This window comes from Anopheles stephensi, chromosome 2, assembly GCF_013141755.1.
Source record: "Anopheles stephensi strain Indian chromosome 2, UCI_ANSTEP_V1.0, whole genome shotgun sequence".
NCBI classification, from domain to species: Eukaryota; Metazoa; Arthropoda; class Insecta; order Diptera; family Culicidae; genus Anopheles; species Anopheles stephensi.
The window spans coordinates 57,954,396-57,968,219 of record NC_050202.1 but is presented as its reverse complement, the minus strand read 5'-3'; the positions used below and the strand labels follow the sequence as shown (position 1 = coordinate 57,968,219).

At 45.4% G+C, this 13,824-nt stretch overlaps 1 protein-coding gene across 3 annotated transcripts in view; it reads left to right on the top strand.

Annotated features, from left to right (window-relative positions):
* The first annotated feature begins 5,060 nt into the window (after positions 1 to 5,060).
* LOC118506372 (GATA-binding factor C) overlaps positions 5,061 to 13,824 on the top strand; it is a 94,051-nt gene continuing 85,287 nt past the window's right edge. For 2 of the 3 annotated variants that reach the window (XM_036043397.1, XM_036043394.1), the window contains exon 1: positions 5,061 to 6,127. The gene's annotated coding sequence lies outside the window, so the exon portion shown is untranslated. The remainder of the gene's footprint in view (positions 6,128 to 13,824) is intronic. The other variant, XM_036043395.1, reaches the window with a different exon arrangement.

Here is a 13,824-nt window from a genome sequence, read left to right as displayed (position 1 = left end):
AATTTAAAAATGACTTTAATATAGGGAATAATATAATTGAGGAGAATATTTAGACCAATTCTTGTACATAAGCAGAAGATTTAATATTTGGAGCAAAATTTTGGAAATTAATTTCAAATCACAAAAAAATCCACCTCGTTCCATTACTTCGATTCTTCCCAATCCAATCCAATGCTCCTTTGACCGTTAGCATCCTTCCAAGTACAGATCCTGCCACAGTAAAAGGTACCAACCAATAGCAAAAAACGACCATTGAATTAAGCGTACCAAAAAACCAAGCGGTAAACGAAACGAAAAATTCTCCAAAATAATAAAACCCCAACCTGCAAAGCATTCGGTGGAAAAACGAATGGGACCAGAGTACCACAGTAAGCAAAAAAGAAAAATCGAATGCAAATTTATTGGTAACTTACTTGCTTGCTTCCTTTGCTCGCTCGCTCGCCTGCCTCGATAATGTTTGCCAATTTTTGGTTCTGCCTGGTACTCCCATTCCACGGACGATGGTGTCCGCAACAGAGCACCGAGTATCAATTTTTGGACCGATTGTGGCTTATTGTTACTGCCCGATGCCTTGGCGTGGCGTGGCGACTTTAATTTCCTTTTTGCTGCGCTCTTCTGCCCAACGCTTCTATTTGTCTCGCGCTGTGTTTTCATTTCATTTTCATTCCAATTTGGCGGTTCGTTTTGGCGGGCCATGAAGATTCGTTTCTGTTTTGGGGTTTGTTAATTTGAAAAGTACAGTACTGTAGTTGATTTTTGTCTCATTTCGTGGAAAATCGCTTCAATTCGGGCGAGGGAATGGATCCCGAGATTCTGGAGGACGTTTAGTTAAAAAAAGCAACTGATACTCATATGGCATCTGGTCCTTTCTACTCCTAATTGGTGTGCGTCGTACGCTATCGGAAGCACTGCCTTGCTTTATTTTCGGGCTAACAATACTGTAACAAACAAGCAGTAATGAATTTTCAGGGGCTTTAGGTTGCGTTGGAAATTTATGCGTATCGTTGGACAAACAATCGGAATAAAAGGCCCTCGATCGATACACAGGGACTTGCTCTTCCCAGTTACCCATATGAGGATCCTGTCTTGTGCAATAAGTTCTAGATTTTAAAAATAACGTCTCCCAATCGCTTTGGTGTACTTAAACTTGCATCTCTCTTATATTTCATAAATAATTAATAATAAATATTCCCTGACCTCGTTCAAACCTTACAACCCTTCCGAGAGCGTTAAAATTACCCCATTAATTTTCATGCACTACGGCACCGTAAAGCTCAACCGTTGACAACAGCAAGCTCGGTGACTCGGTGACAGGATCATTCGTTAGGCAGGTGATGTGCCCTCGCTGGATCAGTTAGCGCGTTTGGGTCCTGCCCGATGAAAGGTACATGGTAAAAGAGCCAACACAACTTGAGCACTAAGAGTTATGAGTGGCCCTCAGCTTAGCGGCCCAGCTAATGCTAATGCAGCAAAGTGCAAGCTTTGACCATCGCGGACGCAGGCAAGGATAAACATGACCATAAGCGCCGTCCTGGCGCAACATCGTAAAGGAAGAAAGAAATCGGTCCCAGGACTTCCGGCCTGCCCTACTGCTGCTGCTGCTGCTGCTGGGCATTGATCGCTTTCGGCGGATGATTGCAGTTTCGCCCGCAACGATCCCTTTCGATGCGCCAACATTCATGCGGTCGGAAGTCGGGACCGATGGTTTTCGGATGATACGTGAGGCCAGGGTTTGCAGGCTTGCTTCTGTTTTGCAATAATTTACTGCCCACCGTCAAAAGCACAACGAGCCAATCATAAACATTTGTGGCAGTGCACATTCTTTTCTGCCAGTTTCTTCGCCGGGTTCCGAAACTGTCTACCGGTGGAGGTCGTACTCACGTCGTTTCACGTGTGCAGCTTGCTCGTGCTTACGTTCTAATACCTTTTATGCGCTCCACAGCAGCACCGGACACGGCCGAACAGATTTCCGAAACGAAAGCCCGCACCCGACCCGACCGAAAGCTCAACCGGACCTGATTTAGGCGGGCTTCGGCAAATGCTTTAATTATGTAAATTAGGTCATGAAAATAATGAATTACCCTTTGGCATGCACCTTTCAGCACGTTCAGCGACGGACCGCGCGAAAACCCGCTCGTCACTGTCTCGCCAATGCCGTGGGGTCCCCGTAAGCCTTCTTTCCCCCATCCTCCTCCTTCATCCGGTAGAAGTTTTCCGTCACCCGAAACGGCTTGCCCTGTTCCGGTGGAGTGCGCTGGTCAGTTCCGGGAAGTGGAAAACCTCCGTCGACACAGCAAAACAAAACATAAAGACGAGCAGAAAACAACAAAGAAAGAAAACACACAATTTCTCGAACGTTTCGATAGCACAAGGAACCCACAAAAACCCCCGTGAAAGAAAGCAACAACAACAGCAAAAAAATGGCCAGTGGGAAAGTGGCCAGCTGCCCTTTTTCGGAGATGGATTTAATGGTTGCGCTACAATGGGCATCACAGTTGGTGTTTAAAGTTAATTTAGATTTTTGCTTTTCAATTTACCGTTTAAAAAAATGGAAATATGAACAGATTTTAACGAGTTTTCAAACGTAGAATTTCAAAATGGAATAAAAAAATGTCTTGGGTATTAAGGAAGGTTTGTCTCTGTATTAATTATTATTAAGTATTATTATCTGTATTAATTTGTCTCCAAAATAGATCTTAAGTGTATATCAACAATTATTTTAATATTAGTAAGGCGTTTATGTGCGTTAAACAAGTTAGAATTATTACTTTACTATTTAAATATAGATGGATTTTATTAAAGTTTTTCTTTTCATAGTTTTGGATATGATTAAAAATTATATTTTAGCAATACGACCAGGCTGTGCAATTAGAATTTATTAGACATTATTTTCTAATTAAACGATTTAAATAAAAATGTTTGTATCACTTTAATGTTGGACATATCTTCATTGATTTTTTATTCAATAGGAACAAACCTAGCTTTAAGAATAATTTAAAGAAAAGCCAACTGATAATTGAATTGATTGAATTTTAGCATTCTTTGAAGGACAATTTATCCAATAAAGATAAAAATTCAAAGAAGAAAAAAAATGTACTGGATAAGATATGAAACAGATAGATGGTTAAATTTGAGTGATTATCAGCTAAAAATTATGATTTACTCTAATTTTTTATACAATTAAAACAGGAAAACAAATCAATGTCTGCATAAATGCATATATTTCAATATCTACTCACATATCATGCTATTCTAATAAAATCTAGAGTTCAATCACTCAAACCAACCACGGTTCTGTCTGCAACAAGCATAAATAGACTGTAAGAGAGAGAGAGAGAGAGAGAGAGAGAGACAGGGAGAGAAAGAAAGAGTGAGAGGCCGGGAAACCGAACCAACTGCCGAATGAACTACCCTGAAAGAAACCCAAACAATGATGTGGCCCAGTAATGTGTCAGTGGAACATCTGTTAATCGTCGGCCCGATACGATCGACACAAATCGCACATTCAACGCACTATCGCACTCGGTTTGGTTTGGCAAGCGATAGAAAACAGGGGGCAGCCCAATCCGTCCAGGGTTCTGCTGTTGTGGTGGAAAATCGAAACCCCGAGAAAAACCCTCGGCTCGGGCGCGCGAGGGAACGCTCTTCTAATCGCGTTTGCATCTCGTTTGTGTGCGGCACTGACAATCGGGCGCCGAAATCTCAACCATCCAAAATACGATGCCAAAACTAAATTCTCTCTGTCTCTCGAGAACAAAGCAGTTCCCCGGGACCCGGGGAGAAGTCGAGAAGTGGGCAGAAGAGGGACAACTTTTTTTTTGGTGGTAGTTGTCGTGTTGTTTAGGGCCAAACACCCAGCTCTTTAATGGTTAGACATTAACTAAAACTTATTTTCGAACTTTAGCAGAAGGGTGGTTCCCTTGATTTAAAAAAAACATAAACTTTGCTTCCGAGTGGTGGAAAATGGCGGTTAATTTTGGTGCTGTTGATTGGCAGCTTTAAAAGAACTGGCATTGAAAATGGTATTGTCCGGTGGCAGTTCACGCAGAGCGTTTGGTGCGTTACGTGGGAGTTCGGTAGAATCGTCCCCCCTCGAAAAGCAACCAGTTTGAACGATTTAACGAAAGCAATCATAACAACTCAGACACACAAACACACCCACAACAAATGTGCTACCACCGGCGCACTACAACGAGGACCAAACGCTATGGCGAAAATGTCTACCAAGCAGCCGTTTCGTTTGTGTAGCCAAAGTTATTTTATTATTTTTATGTCATCTTCAGCCTCCCGGTGCGGACAGCGACGTTACAACACATACAAAGTGTGTCTGTTGGTGGCCGGAATCCTTTTGAACAGAAATGTCACGACGCCGAGCACTACCACCACAATAGGGCGAACTGCAATCACAACCCAGGCCAGCAAAAGGCGTCAGAGTTTTCCAACACTTAAAAAAAACAGGGAGGAAAATAATGCTGGAAAACCTGAATTTCGTGTGCGTCTTCTTTAGGACTCGTCATCTCTTTAAAACACGGCGCAAAATGCATTGGGAGATAATGAGAGAGGTAAGAAGATGAGCGCAAAAAAAAAAGCATCACAGAAAGGGCTTCTGCTACAAAACGATTGCATTTCGCGTTGTAAAGCAGCTCTCTCTCTCTTTCTAACTCATCCTCTCATTCAGTATTCGGTAACCAAATGCTCTCTCTGTTTCGTAGATTTAAATGGGAGAGAAAGAGAAAAAAAAGACCGAAAACCGAGAAGAAGCAGCTGATGCAACTGAACGGCTTTTTGTAAGTGAGCGAGACAGAAAGACTCGCACGATCCTACTCTCACTCACTGTCTCTCTCGAGCGTGCAGCAGCAGTATGGTCGTCACGCCTCTTCCATCACGTAAGCCACACCTCTCGAAACTAGCCGAAGAGAGAGGAAGCGAGAGTGAGTGAAAGAGAGAACGCACACCACCAACTCTCGCACGCGCGAGAACGGAGCCACCACCTGTCACGGTGTGCGTTGCTGCGTTGCCGTGTAAACGCGCAATGCCTTTCATCCATTCGTGCCGTTGCAAGCAGTTCTTCGAAAACCGTTGGCTGGCGTGGTAGCGCGCGCGCGTGTTTCACGTTTTCACAGTGCGCGGAAAATCGTGTGTATGTGTGGTGGATCCGTTTCCCCCGCCGTAAAAGGATTATTTTGCTCTAAAATTGGCGGATCTGCAGGATAGTGGCGCGCTTTACAAAACGACGATTCGCACGACGGATCGTCCGGAAAACCGTGTGGAAAATTTTAACCAGCCCTTCAAACGTTTTGTGCGGTGGAGTTTTTCCGCGAACCCTGGAAAACAGTGCGCTTGTGACTAGTAGCAGTGAACTGGTGGTGGATTTGAGTCAGCTATTGAAGGAAGGTGAGCGTCTCGACCGTATCGGAAACTTGTAAAGTGCAATTACAACCGTGTAAGCAGAACGATTTGCAACGGAAAGCTGTGGTGGGTGATTGATTGATCAGGTTTCCACGGTTATCAAACATCCAGCATTGACAGTGACCCATTCAATTGCAAGTCAAACCCGGTGTGTAGTGACAATGTGATCGACCGAAATTGTTCCAACAAGCAGCAACGCCACCTGCGCAAGTGTATGAATTGCATCCCCGTTTGTTCCAAATACTTACTATCTAGCCTGCCTGCGTGCCAGTGGTGGAATTAAATAATTATCAACTGCGCTACGTGTGAATTGTGGGAATTGTTCTAGTGACAGGCGCATCCAGCGTGCCCATCCACATCATCATCAAGACCGGATTTGTCCATCACCAGCGCCGTTTGTTTGTGTATCAGTGAGCGGAGTACGACTGTATTTGTTTCGGTAGTGCGCAAAAGGATCCTTAGTGTGGTGTGATATGATAAGCATAAGGCAAAAATTGTTTTAACTTGAAAGCACAACAGCAAACAACGTTATCAAGAGTGTGTGTGTGTGTATTCCGAAGATTTCCTCTTTAGTGCTCGCAATAGTTTCCCCCAAGCAAAAGAAAACATATTGTGAACCGTACTGTGTGTTGCTGTATGCTGCCCAGCAATTGTATCAATTGCGTCGGCTATTCCGCAGCAGATCGTCTCCAGCGAGTGTACGAGTGAGTGATTTACAGTGAGTACCACCTTTTTGTTGCACCGTAGTACTAAGCCACGGCAGCAATCCTCGGGCGTGTGCTAGAAGACTTGTTCGAAGTACCCGCCACGGATATTGAAGTGGTTCAATATTTTGAGAGGACTGTCATAAAACAATCAAGAGTCGGGAAACCACGGACCGCGAGAATGCGCTGGTACAGAACCCTGAAGAAGAGGAATACAAAAAAATTTGGGCAAAAGCAATAGAACACTACCAATATCTCGCAAGCCTCCAGGAGTTGCATTCGCGGTGGATCACTATCGCACGGGCATGTTATCGGTGTCGTAAATTGGTAATAAATTTAAAAACTTTGACACTTGAGTGCTTTCGATAACGAATTCATAATTGAACGACCGGGGCCCCAAATTTGACCGGGTACTCGGGAGACACATATTTATGCGATCTGTTTCTCTCCCCACCCCGTTTTTTTTCTTCTTCTGATCACATCGGTCACTTTCTTATCGCCATCGACGACTTATTGCCCTGTATCGAAACGTTTCGTGGTGATAAGAGCGTGATCACCATGCACACAAACCGTCCACGGCAAACAGTGGACATGGGGCATTAATCAGATCACGGGTTTTGATGTGATTTGCGTACCAAACACATGTTCTCGCTTGATCAATGCTGATGATCTGAGATCGAAGCGTTCAGGCCGGGAGATTCAGTATCATCGTGAGAACATACATAGCTGTGCTGGTATGTAGGGGGAACTAAAGTTTACTATCGCTTATTTATTCTAAAAAAAACTCCAACTCCAGATTGCCTCGATCTGGTAGGCACACAAGGCTTCAGCATTGACCGGACACGCACCGAAACTTCTTCCAAATTATCGGTTCTTATCTAATCAAATCAAAAACGCCATCAACGCCGGTTTTGAAACGTGTACGAAGCGGTCATACGAAGTTTGCTGAGGTTAAAAAAAAAACTCCTGAGGTTCCTCTGTACGGGAGTAACAAAAAAAAAAAAAAGGAGCTAGAGTGTCACACAGTTCTGAAGTCGAAAGAGCACCGAAAAAGATTGACAAGTTTGTCAATTTTTTTCTTGTAGCACACACACACACATTTCCCTTATCAAATAGTAGTGTCCAGCGCACATTATCGGTTCAAGATGTATCATCAGGTGCGGTTCTGGGACACCCGTCCTGTGGTGCTGATTGAGAACACTGGGGCCGTCGGCACTTGCACACCGTACGAGATACAGGGCGTCCGATACAAAAAAAAAAACGACGACATTTTTTTGATTGTCCCCGAAACGAGTCTTGGCGTTGTTGTTTGGTCCTTTTACACTCATATTTACATTACACCTTGAGAAGTCTTCCGTTCTCAAGTCCCGCCTCGCTGTTGTTGGGACCGTGCCGCAAACAATGCTTTCGGTTGTACGCTAGACATGACCGCGTGACGTTGACGAGTGTTGGCAGATAAGAGGACCACGGAAGAAACTCCCGATGACGGATCGATGACCAACAGACGGATCGAGGACCGCTCTGATCGAATTTTCATTCGTGTGACTTATGCAATCAAATAAATGGATTTAAATTAGGCACCTGCGGCAAACGACAATTTGTATGTCCTCGCACACTCGTTCGGCTCATTAGTTGGAAAGCTTGAGATCGTGCCAAAATAAAGAGGCACCCCAATCACGTAGGGACATCGGGGAAAACAAATAGCAGATAATTAGGAGCTGGTCAAAATATACGGATACATCCGGACTCTACAGGTTGATAAACGTCCTGCGCGTTGCGTGAAAGATTAGATGCATTTGCCGGGAGTGCATCTTCCAAGGTTCCAAAGTTCGAGTTACTTTTGTAATATTTTACCCGGTACGAATCCCACCAGAAATCCCCCAAACGAGCGGTTCCTCTAAGGATGGTACGGAATTAAAAATTAATTCTCTTAATTGACCATGATTTGTTTGCGATATTCGCAGGTTCTCCAAGTACTTCCCATTTTTAGGTCCAAACACCGTCGGTGTTGTGCAGTCTCGGCAGCTTTGCAGTTTTTACGCTTCCAAAATCGGTTTTGTTGGCCATTTTTTGTTCCCCCTGTTCATTCACATGCGCTATGGGATCGTACGAATTTAGCGTTTCCTTGTGGTGGGCTGAAATCTTGGAGAGACTCGAGCAGCGATTGAGCACTTGAGCATAGGAACTGAACAAAAATGAAAAGTCTCTCCAGAGTGCGTGTGTGTGTGTGCGAGTGCGTGTTGAGAGTAGGGAGAAATAAATCAATAAATCAAAACACCACTCAAAACACTCCAATTGACCACACCTCACACGCACACCGTATCCGATCCTGCAGCTCGATCGAACCTGCCGCTATTAGGAGTTATGGGTTTTTTGTGTGTGTTTGTGGTCCGAGAACGCACTCTCGGAGCCTCGGACAGTTTCCTTTTCGTGCCTACGGTGGCAAGAATAATGATTTCATGACACCCGAACCCCGACTGTACGTGTGTGACCTGACTGATTGTTGGCAGTTCGGAGGTCTCGCATTATGGGCGCAGAGCGACATACAAACAATAGTGCTGCTAGCATTGAATATATTGAGGCCTATTACACCTAGAGATGCAACGAGCTAAGTGGAAGGCTTTGATTGTTTTTAAAGGGGGAGCTCTTTTGTTTTGGCGGACTCCCGTGGAGCTTTCAAGTCTTCACCAACAAAACTAAAACGCAAATAGATAAAAAGCTCTATCCTGGGGAGATATTCCTTCCGTCCGCTTACAAGTGCGATAATTTCAATTCTGGAGGCTTCCCCAGTTCCCCCCCCCCCCACCCGGTGGTTATCGGTGGCAAACCTTCCAAACTCTGGTGATCGCAGATGTGAGATCTGATGTGCGTGTGTGTGTTGTGGTGCGACTGTACCTCATTTATCATCGTCCTAATAGACAGTGGTCCGGGATTGGAGGTCTTCCTTGGAGGTCTTACCGTAGCGATCGTTCCGAGAAATTCTCCCGCACCGAGCGATCACCCACTGGGACTAGCTTTCGACAGACAGACACACGCGTACAAACACAGAGCGTGTGTGTGTGTATTAATTAATTACTCAAATACGTACCATCCATTCCGTGCCCTGGACGCCTCGTTCCGATTTCGATTCTAGTGAGGTAAAAGAAAGTTATTGATTGTTTTTCCTTGTTTCCTCTCGGAGGGTTTTTCTTTGAATTGTGAACCCCAGCATCCCCGGTTCCTAGATCCGTCTGTGCGCGCTAGCCACCACAGCTAGCAGAGCGAGGTGTTGCCACCGTCCAAGCGCTCCTTTCAACCAGTTGTCTAATCAGGTTGAGCGGAGTAGCAGTGTGAGATGTTGAAATATGGAGCCTCCGGCAACAGCATGCACCAACCCCGCTGGGACTAACTACGCGCGAGATAAAACAATTTATCACCATAAATTGGTCCGGACGGCCCGGGTGCGCAATTATGCTGAATGGGGGGGGCCTCCAAGAACGCGCGGTTGATCAAGTTTTTGGGGCCTCTCAAAGTTCCGGCACCTCGACCCGTTCGGGGTCAACCAATGATCGATGGAATTGATCGCTAGCAATGAGCGGTGCCACGGGTGAAACTATCCATTTTCGCACCCCCGAAAACGCAGCCGGTGGTCCAAGGGGAGACGTGGTCGCGTGCGTGGCACTGCGAGGTTCGCGATCGTGTGAAAGATAGCGGACGGCTAACTTGGCACGTAGCCCGCCATATCGACAGACAATGGGCGGCTGAGTGATGTGATAAGTGATTGAGATTTATTAGACTGTCCAATCGGCATCGGCAACAGGATTTCGTGGGCTAAAGCAGCCAAACCGTTCTCACCCCGGAGGACCTCGGATACATCTACAGTTCCGTTTTTTTTTTTTGCAATTTTTCATTTTCACCATCAATTTTTACTCCAAATATCCCAAATAATTATACGCTGATTGAACGCTTTCTCGAGCCTGTTGTTGCCGTTCGCTTTGTCTCTAAAAAAGAAGACTCTCGAAGGGCGAGAAGGAGGAAAACGTCTTGACAGGGAGGGGTGAAAATTATACACCGATCTACCACTCACAATGGTAGATAAATTTCCAACTCCCCATTGCAATTATTCAAATTAATCTACCGTAAATCGGTGCACTTTCGCGTTTTGCTCTAATTTTGGACACACCGTGGGGCCCGTTCTGTTGCGTCTTCTTCCCCAAAATGCTGCTGAAAAAAACGGGGGAAAATTGGATCACAAAGCCACACACTCACACACAACACAACTTCAGGCGAACCCGTTTCTTGCAATCGTCACCTCAAAAATCGTCCACCGTAACGATCGCCGCTTTTCACGGGAGGCAGGAAAAGCCGCTCTCCGGAGGTTCTTGTCCAACCCAAAGCAAAAGCCCCTCCAAAAGCTTTGTCCAGATATTTGGAGTCATCCTCGCTCAAAGAAAAAAAAAAAGCCTTCTCACCTCACCGAGCACACATAAACTGGGGGAGGTTGTGCATAAATCCCGAAACCTTTCTCGCCCTGTCAGCCGACGATTAAGACGGGCGCGGCATTTTATGGGCACCTCACCTCATTTGGCCAAGTCTACGGGTTGGGAATTGATTGTAACGGAGCACTGGTTCGCGCGACACTGCGACGCGCTCGGAGCTGTCTGTGTGTTGCGCAAATAAGTTGTCACTGTTAGTGTGCGCGAGCGTGATTTGTGCGCACGATTCGGTCAAGTGAGTTTTTGCGCCCACCGAATGGCTGGTACGCAAAGTTCGAGGGATGCCTTAGCGTTTGAGCATGGAAGGTTAAATAAAGGCCCCAAAAGTGTACACCCGAGAGGCCTTTTTTGCTTACGGATTTTCCACCTGGTTTGGTATGGTGTTGTTTAGCATGGAAATGTTTTTCTTCGTAGACAAACTAACGGACGGCAAAAAAAACGACTCAGGCTCTGGTCACTGAGTTCCGTGGATTGAAGGAGCGCTTGCGCCTACGACCTAGCTTTATTTTGCTCTGATTGTCTGCCAAAGGAGAAAGGAACGATTTGCATTCGAATTTTGGAACGTTTGAAACGTGGGTTTAACTGTTTAAGCATTATGTTAATGCATCCGACAATTAACACTCATTTGTAGCTTTTGTTTGGTATTGTTTCGATTTCATAAACAGACCATCAATCGGGCAATCGCGTGAAGCGGGTAAACGGAGTCGTAGATCATGCGCCGTGATGAGGAAGATTTGTGATAAGAGCGCTGTGGACAGCTAGCGATTGGGTGTATTTCGAGAAGATGCAAATAATCTATGAGAAGTGGCTAATAGCTTTACTATCTTCAAGAGATTCATACTTCACTCTACTTCTTTGGGAACAATATGCCTTGCAGCTGGATTTATAAATGCAGCCTTCTTGAAGCAGTGCTCGCTAAGATACATTCTAATTAAGCAGCTGCTAATATCAAGCTCTTTGGCTCTCAACAAATAGCCCAACAATTAGTTCACCAAACTAGTTGGCTAGCTTTAATAAGCGAACGAAACAACGAAAAACGGGTCCTTTCCGTAACGTTCTTTGACAAGATCTTAATGTTGGGTCGTTCCTTCCTTGAACTCGCTCAAGAAAAATGGCAGTCTCCGGCAAAGGGTAGACCACAAATTAAAATGAGGCAGGTAAATCCGGACCGCAAGCGTAATGAGCTTCAGTGGTCACCACCGGTTGGGTGGGAAATTTACCACCTTCAGCAAACCAAACCAAATCATCCAGAGTGATCCTCTCACCATCATCATTACAGGTGGCCATTCGAATCACCGTCAACTCGATCCAGTTGACCATATCCCCTTTCGTATCGTAGGGTATATAATGGGAAGAAGATACGGTTGTAGCTTTTGTTGTTCTGCAGTTGTTAGTCATTTGTAACTACTTTTAACGATCCCTCTCATAAAAAGAACACACAGCGAGAGAGCGAGCGAGAGCTCGAGGGACTCCGTAGTACACAATCGTGTAATAGGAATTAACGACAGTAACGAACGAAAACTGAACGAACCTCGAATGATTAAATGGACTGTGGCAAACACGTAGCAACGGCGTGGAAGGCGAAGCATCGAGAAATGGGAAGTGAAAAGAAGTTGGATGTAAAACATAAAAACCATTCGAGCTGGCTGGCGGTACTCGCGAACAGGTCTGGGCGACTAATTGCGATCGGTACCGGACGCGCCATATCGGGCGTGCTAGATGACCGGATCGGAATGTAGCTGAGCTTTTTTTCCTCGCCTGCGCCTTATCAATGCTGGAGCTGAAGATGCATCCGATTTGCCGTAGTTGACTAATCAATTGATTGCATTGAGAGAATTCGTGTCCTTCCTGTAAGCAGTCAAAGCGGCTCTGAATTCTCGATTAGCTAGAACATTGGCGAGTGTCGCCCATAATCGGTTTGCATGACCATCATTTTAGTTTTGATTGCTCCATACTTTACTGCTCCCATTCAAAGCATCCCCAATTTTTAACAGTCCACCCTCCAAAATGAAGGATGAATGAATGGACGCTACTTTCGAGCACGCCTGAAAAGCCTTCGAGTGAGTGAGTGTTTTATGAGAAGCCCGGATTCATTTGCTGATTTGTAGTTTTCTTGGCTTGGTGCGTTTCATTTCCTTTTACGACACCCGTCATGATTTTGATGGTCACATATAACATGCATAAATGGCCGGGTCCTCCTGTTAGGGTCCTCTGCCCTCTGTGGGTGCTGAACAGCCAGCCCAACTCCACTTTCTTCCTGTCCAGGCTTGTGCGCAGGGGCGGACGGGCAAATTTTATTGTTAAGCTTCAACGACGCTTGCGTTTTATTAGATTCTTATGAATGTGAGCATGATTATTTTGCGTTTTTTCTGTAGTTCACTCTTTACGACTCACACTATCAAGATTGGCAAACCCGGGGGTCGACTGAGGGCAGGGGTGGGAGGAGGGGGTCAGGGTACTATAAATGTTATTATTTCACTTACTACTGTTTTTGCCCCCTTTCTGGATGCTCCAACCGGACCTCCGGACCAGTATTCTTCCCATTAATGAGTCGCACAAAGGTTTATCCGTGCGACGCCGAGCGGGTCACTCTCATTTCCACGTGCAACCACCGGGAGTCGGGAGGAAAAACCGGAGGCCGTCGTAAAACCTGACTTAGGGAGGGCAACTATAAAATTACAGTACCAATTGTCGTCGTAAAACTGACACAGGAACAACCGGGCCGGGGTGCAGACGACTGCTGTGTAAAGGAAGTGATCTCTCTCAACCTTCTGAAGGAGAAGGCTCACAAAATGGCCGGGTCGGTTCGAGTGAAAACGGTGGTAGAAAACACATGAAACAAATTTTTATTACGATACGTTGTTTGTCACAAAACCTTAGTAGTTTCTGGAGTTTTATGTTAGGAAGTAAGAAATTTGGAGCTGCTTGAGTTGGAGGTGACAGTTGGTGGACTTCCGCCGTTACTCTGGTGGAGGTTGATTATCTCGAGACACTTAGGAGACCTCTGGACTGTGGTGGTACTAGCTAGTGCATTTCCTGTCAAGAAACAGTAGCTTAATCAGGTGCAGGTTAATGAACACCACGCCGGGGCCTGATGGTCACTGGTGAAGAAGCAATTCGTTGCATGAAGATATAAGTCTGAGCTACCGATGATGATGACACCTTTTGGCGGTGGCTGTTTTAGTTCGTTAGGAGCGTGATTTAATTACCGCTCGTCATCGTCGTTTGTTACAGTG